Source organism: Lactuca serriola, chromosome 6 (genome assembly GCF_051521515.1).
Source record: "Lactuca serriola cultivar US96UC23 chromosome 6, Lser_US96UC23_V15, whole genome shotgun sequence".
NCBI lineage: Eukaryota > Viridiplantae > Streptophyta > Magnoliopsida > Asterales > Asteraceae > Lactuca > Lactuca serriola.
The window spans coordinates 89,200,118-89,212,587 of record NC_136413.1 but is presented as its reverse complement, the minus strand read 5'-3'; the positions used below and the strand labels follow the sequence as shown (position 1 = coordinate 89,212,587).

At 39.1% G+C, this 12,470-nt stretch overlaps 1 pseudogene across 1 annotated transcript; it reads right to left on the bottom strand.

Moving 5' to 3' along the window:
• Positions 1-8,600: 8,600 nt before the first annotated feature.
• Positions 8,601-10,836, bottom strand: LOC145059994 (calcium-transporting ATPase 1 pseudogene; annotated as a pseudogene). The gene is made up of 2 exons (XR_013686801.1): positions 10,799-10,836; positions 8,601-10,659 (listed from the first exon to the last, which is right to left on the bottom strand). The product of XR_013686801.1 is annotated as a calcium-transporting ATPase 1 pseudogene (transcript).
• Between the last annotated feature and the right edge of the window lie 1,634 nt (positions 10,837-12,470).

Below are 12,470 nucleotides of genomic sequence, written 5' to 3'. Positions count from 1 at the left end.
CCAATACGCCCGTAGTATCCATAAACTTAATGGATAGGGTACGCCATCCTTACTTGGATCAGTTAGTCATTGTCCTTGTAAACGACTTACTTATCTACTCGCGTAGTAAGCGAGGGCAAAGAAACATCCAGCACTTAACCTACCCCGCGAACTCAGTAACGTACGTTTTACCCTCCACGTCTCGAACTTGAAAAAGTATCCGTCCGAGGAGACGCTTGTAATCCCACTCGACGAGATCGGGTCCAACGAGAGCCTCACCTTCATGAAAGAACCGTAGTGACCGTGGAACGAGAGGTCATGCAAATGAATCAGAGCCGCTTCCCATTATTGAAAGTTCACTGGAATGCCAACCGAGGACCTGAATTCACTTGGGAGCGCGAGAATCAATCGATTTGGAAGTATCCCCACTTCTTGGCTCGATTATTCATGCCTACTTCCTTACCTAAATTCTAATTTCGGGATGAAATTCCTTCTAACGGGGGGATGATGTGACAACCCGAAATTTCTATTTTGTACAACATTTCAATTCAATAGAAGTCAGAACAGTTTCTGCTAACTTTCAAGCTTTTTGGAATAAGTTTGAGTCTGTGTAAGTTAGTACTTCGGGAGATTTCATGAGAGAGGATGCCCTAGGGTTTATTGTACAACAATAGAGTTCCAAAAACTTCAAGAGTTTGGAGTTTACAACCCAAATGGTATTTGGACCGTAAACCCTAGTGACTATATATATGGCACTTAGCCATTTTTCACACTTTTTCACCATTTCAAAGTTAGAACTCAAATCCTCTCAAGTAGCATCCGACTTTTCCTCCTAGATCTTCAAATTGTAAGTGTTTCTAGCCTTATTAAGTTGATATATTACTTAATCTAGTGATCTAACACACTTTCATCCGTGACATCATTCCAAAAGGTTAGATCTTCAAGTTTCACCATGAACACACACTAGTGTTCTTGGACTTATAACACCTTTTCAAGCCTCTATCTTGTAAGTACTTCTATCCTAGAGTATCATAAGGCTTGTTACACTTCTAAACATCAAGAAAACACCCAAGAAACACCAAGATCAAGGTGTTTATGGTTCAAGATGTTCTTGAACCGTAAACCCTATAAAGGGTGCCAAAGTGTGCCCTAGTCCCTCTTAAGCCTTGGAAACTTGCATAGATCCCTTCCTGGATGAGTTAAGAGCTTGAAATCATCAAAAGACCATAAACCATATGGGTTTACGGTAGTAAACCCAAAGGAAAATGGTCTAAGAACCGTAAACTCCAATTAAGAGTGAAATGGTGCCCTAATCCCTTCCATAGGCTTATGCTTCAAGTAGAAATGCTTCTAAAGGACTTGTAGAGCTTCAAAACAAAACATGGTCAAAGGAGCATGATTTTATGACCGTAAACTCAATGAGTGATGGTCACAAAACCATAAACTCATTTAAGGGTTTTCCTTGAACCCTAAACTCAATTGCCAAGTCCTACAACCCTTAGATGCAACCCTTAGGACTTATAGTCCTTAGATCAAGTGTTTTACATGTCTTAGGGTGTCTAATCTTGGTTACTTAGTTGTTTAAAGACTAATTGGATACATATATGCGTTATTATATGTTAATCAGGATCCTTGTGTGTGCGCAAGTCTTCACTTGACACTTAGCATCCTATTCAGTCCGTTCATCAAAACCACTCACTACAGGTGAGTTCATACCCCTTAATCAATATTTTAAATGTTTTTAAATGCTTTTATGGGGGGGGGGGGGGATACAAGTTGAATCATGCTAGTTATTATATCAATCACATGTGATTAATAACTAACATACAAATGGATTTACTACACTTTTAGCTGTTTTACCAAACAGATTACTTCAAAAGGCTTTCCAAAACATTTTTACTCATTCAAAACTCTTTGTTAAACTATCTTACATACTGAATGCATCTTTTCAAATCCTGTTACATTTGTGTTTGAAAACAAAGGTTTTCCTTATACTTAAAACTGTTCTTATCAAATAAACTGCTTTCCAACCGTTTTACAAACTGACATCAAGTCATCTTTTCTTAGTTGTTAAACTTTCATAAGGTTTTACAAAACTTCTTTTATACTTTTATATTGTCAATTGCATGCCTATATATGTATAGTTATATAGACATAAAAGTTCTATCAGTCAATTCAATACCCTTAGGTAGCAAGGGTATATGTTCATGTTCATACGTATAGGTCATATTACTAGTAAACCACGATAGGCGTAGTTTAGGAAGTTACTAATACTATTAATAGAACGAAGAATCATACAATGAGTCAGGTCATTCATGAGTCAATACTTGCTAGATAGAGAGAGAACACACGATATAGCTAGTACACACAATACATTTCAATACTTGCTAGATAGAGAGAGAACACACAATACAGCTAGTACACACAGTACATTACAATACATACAGGCTAGATAGAGGGAGAACATACAATACAACTATCACATTCATTACATATGCAATTTTGCAGTTATGAGAGCCACGTTCCGGGGCATGGCACTAACTGCCATGGTCGTTCATGTATCCATAATCTCCTTAATTGGGGAGCGTATGAGTTTGCGTGTATATATATATATATATATATATATATATATATATATATATATTGGATTGACTATCCTACACCTCGCTGCTAGCTATAGTAAGACTTAATTGTCTATGGGTGCCAAATGTCATTTTTCTCCGACATTGTATGTTGTCGCGTTCTATAGTCGGTAGCAGGATACAGGTCGCTCATCATTATACTTTAAATTACAATTGGTTTAAGGTAGTTAGTACAACAGTAGTTACTTATTACAATACTACAATACTATAATATTTTTCCCATTACATTCACTTCGTGAACATTCACACGATGCACGGTAATGTAAAAGCTATGTTTTGGGTTAATGATAGTCGGATTTGGAAAAATACACACTCTTACAAGAGACACACACAGATACTAGATTCCTTGGTAGAAGGCTACTTTTAGTAGGAAACATAGGGTTTTCTAGGAGGTTCAACACTTTTACGTACTTACATTTCACAAACTTACAAATACTTTCTTACAAATTCAGACGCTAAAATACTTATGATCTCACCAGATTTAAAGCTGATACTCTTTTTCAAAATAACTTGTATCCTGAGGTCAACAGTAGACAGGTACCGATGCAAGGTTTAGAGAAGATGGAGCTCGTTCAAGACTCATCCTTCATTTTAATTTATACTTTAGTGTCTATTAGACATGTTAGAACACTTGTATTTAAATTATATTATTAATGCAATGGATGATGTTGTTGCTTGTTTACTACTATTCATTGTTGTGATACTGTACATGACGTCCTCCGCCCCAGAACGTTTCCACCGTTCCTGGTTTTGGGGTGTGACATTGTGCGAGTTAGGACGAGGCTGGTTATGCACAGTGGGCGGGGCCCGTTATGCAAGTTAGGGCAGGGTAAAATGATACTTAGTCAAAATACTTAGTCAAAATCCAATAATCCTCCTTAGGGTAAAATGACCATTTTACCCTTGATCTAATTTAGACCATAACCTAGGCCCAATTTCATAACATCCATAGTCCCATTATATCTAAACTTTCCAAGTCCACTAATGGCCCACTTATGGCCTAATTTTCTAAATTGGGCCCAACTTCTCAAATAGGCCTTCCCCTAAGCCCAAACATGTACTTAGCCCAATAACTGACTTCTGATGGCCCACTAAGGCCCAACATCTAATAAGTCCGAAGATTCGCCCAAAATGAGGCCCAAATGACATGAAGCCCAAAATCAGTGAGTATGTAGGGTGTACTCCTCTGTATGTTAAGCGTACAGGCTACATAGCGTGTACGTTGCACGTATTGGTTTGTTCGCCCAACGTACTACTCTGTTAAGCCATATTCCTCAAAAGTGCTTAATCCCTTAAAAACTTAAGCTTAAAATACATATCTGAGTCCGTTAACATGTCTTCACTCATACAATCGATTACTTGGTGGCTTGCAACCCACCAAATGGACCCAAACTTGGAATATAGCAACTAATTTCCAAGGAAATGACTAGAATTCATGCATGGTCACAAAAGGGCCTTCAAGATTGAAATTTTACTGCTCGTGGGAGTCATATAGCACTAAGGGTGGCAACCCTTAGTCTACAAACGGATTAGACTCATAAAAATCCATTATGGGGACCTAAAGTGGTCCAAAATACTATTAACATAGATCTAAGCATTCATGAGGCAAGTTGAGAGCTTTTTACCTCAAATGAATGCAAAATGGTGGTGTTATCCTAGATCCTTGAGCTCAAGCTACTCCAGTTCTTCTTCTTCTTCAACTTCTTCTTTCTCCTTCCAAGCTTCAAATCTCCAAAATGAGCTTCACAAGGCCAAAAACACACAAGGATGAAGAATGAGAGGTTTCTAGGGTTTTCTAAATCGAGGTGGCTAGTAAGGAGGCTAGGGTTTGGGACATAATGTTGTATTTATATGGTTTAAACACTAAAAATTAGGGTTTTGAGTCTGCTTGTGTACGCTGCGCCTACGCTCCTCCGCCCCCCCCCCCCCCCCCCCCCCCGCATCCAATGTTGCACTACGCCCAGCGTACGTCTTCGGGTAGCCCAATCATGACGGCGCACTTGCTAAATCCCAACTCAAAAATCCATTTATTTATTTCATAGCCCAACAATTAATTACAATGATATTAAATAATTATTACCTCAAGTGATGGATGTTACAAATCATGTTTCCGTTATCTTTTTGTGTCAACATAGCTTGAATAAAACAATAATCCATCTAATTTGTCCATTTTGTTTGTTTTTTCTTACGAACTTGTTCTTCCTTGATCTTCTCCATGGTCTTGAGTACCACCTCAGTACTCTCCATGACTCTCTGACCAACCTCGCCCCAACAGATTGGGGTCCTATACTTCCTCCCATAGAGCATCTCAAAAGGAGCCCGATCTATGTTGGCATGATAACTGTTGTTATATTAAAATTCCGCCAACGGAAGATACATATCCCAACTACTGCCGAAATCCAATACACAAGCACACAACATATCCTTGAGAGTTTGGATTGTCCTCTCACTCTGCCCGTCAGTCTGAGAGTGAAAAGTGGTACTGAAGTGAAGACGAGTACCCATCTCTTCATGGAACCGCTTACAAAATCTAAAAGCAAAATGAACATCTTGGTCTGACACTGCCGAAATTGGCACTCCATGTCGTGCCACCACCCCGCGTACATAGATCTCGGCTAGCTTCTCCGCCGATATACTCTCCTGGATCGGGATGAAATGAGCACTCTTGGTCAACTAATCGACGATGACCCATATCGAATTTACTCTGTGTACGGTCCTAGGAAGCTTCGTGATGAAATCCATAGTGATATCTTCCCATTTCCACATGGGAATATCCAACGGCTGCATCTTGTCATGAGGTTGTTGGTGTTCTACCTTGACTTTCCTGCAAGTCAAGCACCACTCCACATGCCAAGCTATGTCCCGCTTCATGCAAGGCCACCAGTAATCAGGGTGAAGATCCTGATACATCTTCGTCGCCTAGGGACGGATGGAGAACCTCGACTTGTGGGCCTCATCCATCAGAACCGGTCATACACCGCCCAAGTATGGAACCCAGACCCCCCTATGCAGGGTCAACAACCTGTGGCTGTCATAATCAAATGAGGCCACCTGCCTACAATTCGCTCACACTTCCGGCGCTCTTCCTTCATTCCCTCGACCTACGCCTCCAGAATCCGTTTCAGCATGAGAGTAATCACTGTCATCCTCAGACATATATCTCGAATCGGAGCCACCACTTCCTTGCAGCTAAGAGCATCGGCCACCACATTGGCCTTCCCTAGGTGATAAAGGATCTCCTAGTCATAATCCTTCATCACATCTAACCACCAGCGCTGCCTCGTGTTCAGATTCGGCTGATCCATCAGGTACCTCAAGCTATTGCGGTCCGTGTAAACAGTACAACGAACCCCATAGAGGTAGTGTCGCCAAATCTTGAGGGTGAAAACTACAGCCCCCAGCTCCAAATCGTGCGTCGGGTAGTTCGCCTCGTGAGGCTTCAACTGCCTCGAAGTGTATGTTATCATGTGGTCTCGCTGCATCAGCACTACGCCCATACGTATGATAAAAGCATCACAGTAAACCACGAAGTCATCGACGCCCATCGGTAAAGTTAGAATCGGTGCCTCACATAACCGTTGTCTGAGAGTCTCGAAGGATGCCTGCTGCTCAGGCCCCCAATAGAATGTCACCGACTTCTTGGTCAGTTAGGTCAAAGAAAAAAACAATCTTGGAGAAATCCTGGATGAATCTCCGATAATAACCCGCCAGACCAAGAAAACTTCGATTCTCAGATGGAGACCTCGGAACCTCCCATTGCATCACGACCTCTATCTTGTCCGGATCGAACAGAATACCCTTCTGGTTGACAAGGTGCCCTAGAAACTGCACCTCGCGCAACCATAACTCACACTTGGAGAACTTTGCGAAAAATTTCTCCTTCCTCAGCGTCGCCAGCACCTCCCTCAGGTGCTCCTCATGCTACTCCTGATTCCTGGAATAAACCAAGATATCATCGATGAAGACTATCACAGATCAGTCTAACATCGTTCTGCACACGTGGTTCATGAGATCCATGAAAACGGAAGGAGCATTGGTGAGCCCAAACGACATCACCATGAAGTCATAGTGACCATAGCGAGTCTGAAAGGTTGTCTTCGACACGTCGTCATCCCTGACTGAAGAGAATTGTTATCGAGATTTACGAAAGCAAAATATGATTTGAGTGATTGAAGAGTTAGAACATCAAGAGTAAATATTAATCAGATCTTATATTGATGAATACTGATTACAGAATAAGCAGAAAGGATATTTTCGTTTCAGAAAGTTATCTCCTCTACTTCTATCCTCAGTCCCTATTTATAGGGAACATGAGTGTACAAAAAATATACTAAGTCTAAACATTATACTTCGCACAAATATGACTTAGTAAAATAACATAAAGATGCGAAACTATACAAACACAATATTCGACTTTTACAATTTTGCTTCTACAATCTCCCCCTTTGTAAACAGTCGAAGCTATTCAGTCCATAAGCTTTTGAACAGCAGAGTGAATTGTCTTTCGCACTTCTCCATACCAGGAAATCACCTTCTTGAGATCCTTCTTGTCTCCTTCATTTTTCTTCTTGCAATTGTTCATACGAACAATAAAGTGTGTATATTGCGAAGAAGTATATCTTTCCACCTCTGAGACTTTAAACAAGAATTTCTTGGCCTTCCCCTTCGTATCTCTTCCTGAAAACACCATGCCAAAAGGTTTCAGGCATATTTCCCCAACAACATATTTCGATAATGCTGACTGGGATAAGGTTTCTTCCCAAGTAACATTCACTTCTCTTCCCAACACATTTGCCAATTCTTCATCAGTAAGAGCCAAACAATCGAAGTAATTGTCGATGTATGTCTTAACATGTGCGAAGCCTATCTTGCACACTTCAGTCTCAGAGCCTTTGAGCTTATTCTCTTCCATATGCTTCAAAAATCAGAGCCACTTGAATCAAATCGTTGCAGTTCATCTGAGGAAAATCAGCTACAGTGAAGTCATACTGCTTGTTGTCTGCTCTAATAACAAAGTAACGGAAATTTTGAAGCATGTCTTCAAACATCGTATCTTTCTTGATTGTTAGCAGCTTTTTGATCTTCATTAAAGACCAAACTTAATCCGGATTCTTCCCCAATACAACATGAAATCTGATTTTCATGTGTATATAATCATCAGGATTATCAAACTTCTTGCTAATCTTGTACTGAGCAGTAATGAAGAGCATTTCGTTGATTGGAAAATCTAGCTGACAATTGTCTGAATTCGCAATATCATAACTTCTCTTTGGCTTCTTCTCGAATTCATACATTTCCCTCCCCACAACTTTTGGCTCTATGGTTTCGTAAGAGTACAGCTTCGCAGGATCTCCTTTGTTCATCGTGGGAGGATCACTTGCCCTTTGCCTCATGATGCTTTGTACTTGTCTCATTCTCTCCAACTCAGCCTCTGCCTCAGCTTTCTTCTCCTCCTTCGATTTTTCATACAATATTCCTTTTCCTTTTCCCACAACATCTGTTTGAGGTTTTGAACTCGAACCTCCTTCTTTTTCCCCAATCGAAATTCCTTTGGCAATCGGTCTTGTGGTTATTGTAGTTGAGGAAATAGGCATAGTAATTATTGGAAGAGTAGATTTAAGCTGGGTAGATATAAATTTTCCCACTGTCTTCGTATCCTCCTCTTTACTTGAATTCTTCTCTCCCCTTTGCACCCCTGTGAAAGCAGGTGGGGCACTCTTCGGTAGTAAGGAGGTAAAATTTGCGATTGGTGCAAGAGCTTTCTGAATTGCTTGTTCTAAAGTATTAATCTTTAGAGACAAGAACTCAGGAGTGAGAATTTGATTAGATGAAGATTGCGAAACCACAGTTTTCAGCTCAGTCACCAACTTGATCAGCGGATCAAACTTCTCCTGGGTTTCTTTGTGATTAGCTTCAAGGATAGGGACAACAACAACCTTTTGAACTTCTGTAGCAACCACATCAATCTTCTTTTGAACTTCAACATGTTGAGAAGTAATATCCCTTAAATGGAATCTCATCTTTGGAATGGAATTCATTTCCCAATTCCTTATAACAAAGGCAATGAGTTCTAAGAGCTTCATTCGCCAATACTTCAATCGTATCCTTTAAATGATTGTTTAATTCTTCATCAAGAGGAACCACTTCACCATTACCATTCAAAACCTTGTCACATGCTCTCAAGATTATTTCAGAAGCACCTTTACAATGTGTCCTAAAATACCCTCCAGGGAGTTCCAAAACCACAACCATACGCTTTTTTTTCCAGAGTTAAACGGTTCCACTTTGACTAGGTTTGACTTTTCAAGCTCCACTTGTTTTTCTTTAAGCATGAGACCAAATTCCAAAAGGGCAGTTTCGGTTGGGGTTCCGAGAATTTCAGTCTTGTTGTTTTCAGTCTTCACCACTTCCCCTCCCGTATTGTTGAAAATCGACTCGACTAGTAACCCGAGGGCAGAATCGGAAATTGTAGAGCAAAATGTCGACACCCCATGGTTCACTTCTCTTATTTCTCCACAAATCCAATCTTTCACAAGTGTCATGTGGTTTGTAGTCAAGGTTCCAGTTTTATCACTGCAGATATTAGTAGCAGATCCCATGGTTTCACAAGCTGCCAAATGACGAACAAGGGCACGATCATTCATCATCTTTTTCATGGCAAATGCAAGACTTAATGTCACAACTAAGGGTAGTCCTTCAGGAACTGCAACAACCACAATGGTGACTGCTATAGCAAAATACTCCAACATCTCAAGGGCATTTTCGCCATTCCAAGTCCAATGGGATCCTTCCTCCATCTTTCTTACAAACAATCCTTGCACCAAAATAGCAAAAGTAATAACAGCAAAAAAGAGTCCAATCTTCCCTATAATTGTGGCTACTCCATTAAGTTTAACCTGTAATGGAGTCTCATCATCTCCACCTTCACTTAATGTTGCCATTAGTTTCCCCCATTGGGTTCTCATTCCAACAGTGGTAACAACCATTTTACATGATCCGTTTTGAACTTTAGTTCCGGATAAAAGAAACGGGGTTTCAACTGTTACAGTTCTTGGATCACTTTCACCTGTTAGACTTGATTCATCTATCAGTAGTGAAAATCTAGAAACAAAAAGTCCATCAGTTGGGACTTGATCACCCACAGTAAGGTGCACAATATCACCAAAAAGAAGCTCATATATTGAGATCTTTTGTCTGCATTCGTTTCTTGTAACTGGAATTGTAATCTTCTTTTTCTCTTTATCTAAATCTTTGAATTGTAAAGATTGCCTATAGTCACTTGTGGCAGTGACAAATACTACCAATAGTATGCTTGCTATAATCCCAAGACCATCATGTGTACCCTTTGGCCACCCTTCCATTGTAATGCCTACAATTAAGGAAACAAAGGAACATAAACCGAGTATCATGAGGGTTGTATCTTGTAGAGCTTCCCGTATGTAAACCAAGAAGCCATTTGATGGGCTTTCTGTGAATTGATTAATTCCATAAATGTCTTTTCTTTTGTTAAGTACTTCCTCAGAAGTAGATATTCCAGTGGTGGTTGATGTGGAAATCTTTTTCACAATTCCTTCAACTCCATCATGAGCTTTTAACTTCTCCAAGCTTCGGCCTTCAACTATTGATCCTAATTTGTATGGACTAATTTGGAAGCCTGCAGCTTTCACTTCCTCAGGTACACTGTAAGTTATACCATTGAGAAATTGAATTGTTGCATGTGAAACCAGCATCAAGGTTCGTAGACTCTCCAGATTGGATTGTTGAAAAGCACGAGCTTCGAAATGCTTGGACATATTAGCAGTGAAACGAAAACGTCATTTCCGATTCTTCACCACCCAACACAACTTCCTCCATCTCTGTAACGCTTCCTCCGATGAGTTCTTCGGCTTGACCTCGAAATTATCATTCAAATAGCTCTCCATCGCTACTGCTTCAACGAAACCGGTGCTTGGTTTTTCAAAATGGCATCAGATTCAGAAAAGCAAAACACAACTGAAGATCTTTTGCCACTTCGCTTGTACTGTGCTAGACTACGGATCTGCCTTTATTAAAAATTGATTTGTGTTAGATCGTCGATTAGGTAGATCCTTGAGGATTTTGTAAGCAAAATGGAATGAAAATATAAAACTACAGTTGAAGTGATTGGAAATTTTGAAAATGAGAGAGAGGGAGTTGACCTTTTCTTTAGTTTTAGGTTACAAGAAATACACGCACAGCAGGTTTTCCCACAATTGGATGCCAAAGCCAATCTTCTATGCCAAAGCCAGCTGACATCATTAGATGCTTTTGATAGTAAACACACAGTAGGTTTTCCCACAATTGGTTTGATGTCCAGTGTAAACATATCACCATATCTTTTGGATTTGAGAAGTACTTCATTGGACTTCGCATTTGAAATGATACTTCCTTCTTCATTAAATACAACTTGGTTTCCAGTACCAAAAACAAGTTGTGACACACTTATCAAATTATGTTGAAGTCCTTCAACATAAGCAACTCTGTTGACAGTGAATTGTCCATTTGTGACTTTCCCATAGCCTTTCACTTGACACTTGTGATTATTCCCAAATTTGACTACTCCTGCATTTTCCAAGCTTCTATAATCTCGCAAGTTTTCCTTTCTTCCAGTCATATGACGAGAACAACCACTATCAATATACCATTTCGTATCATATTGCTCGTCACACATCACCTTCATTTATTGAAAAAATTTAGGAACCCAAGACTTGTTGGGTCCATCATTAGTAGAATGGAACAAATTCTTTGAATTTAAAAACCATGTTTTCACTTTGTTTGTGACAGAATCCATTATATCAACATCATCAGATCTAGATATTGAAATATAGTCGTTCAATAGTTTTGGATTTCCATTGATTATAATCTTATCCTTCACAACATTCGCATTTTTGATAACTGGTTTCCATTTTTGAACCAGAACTTGCGAATGATGAGATGATGAACTAGCAGTGGAAGAGTTATTTGCGAACTTGTCAAATGCATTCTTGATTTGTTGCTCTGAAAACTTCCCACTTTGATATTTTCTTCCTTTCCCTTCAAACCAACGATTGATTGTACTTACATCAGATGTTCCTTTTGTATATGAAACTTTGGTCGGTTTTGAGACTGAAGGATTCGGAAAATTTGGTTGTTTTGGTGAAAATTTCACTTTTGCTTGAGTTGAATCTTTCAAACTTGATGAAGTATTCGTGAATTTGCCAACATTTTGAAACTTTTGATTATTTACAAATTTTTGCTAATTCTCAAATTTTTAATTGTTGTCATATTTGCGAACATATGGAATTTTGTCAACAGAATTTATTGGTTTATGAAAACGTGAATCTGTTTGTTTATTTTTGCTTTGAAATTTTGATGATGTTGTTTTTGAAATTTGTTCTTTTTCAGCTCTTGGTTTGTCATTTGACACAACTTGCCAGAAAATTGCTTTTCTTGCTTTTCTTTTTGAAACATTATTTCTGTTGAATAATTCCAACCATCAATTTGAATTCATGAGAATTTAATTTCACTTCAGCCTTTGGTTTTTCAACTTTTTCAAAAACTTTGTTTGGTTTTTCACCTTTAACCACCCATTTTTGTAATGATTTTTGTTTTTGAAACACATAAGAATTTTGAGTTAAATTGTTTTCTTCTGTGTTTTGATTTGCGAAAAAACCTTCAGTAGTTGACCTTAGATTATCTTTTTCAATCATTTTGTTGAATTCAGGATGAATTTTCTCAGCATTTCCAGTAGTGACAAAAACTTGATTTGGAAAAATGGTTTTATCAGTGCATACAAAATTTGGATATACCACAGTGTTGGTTTCCAAATAATGTGCGCCTTTGTCATTTAAA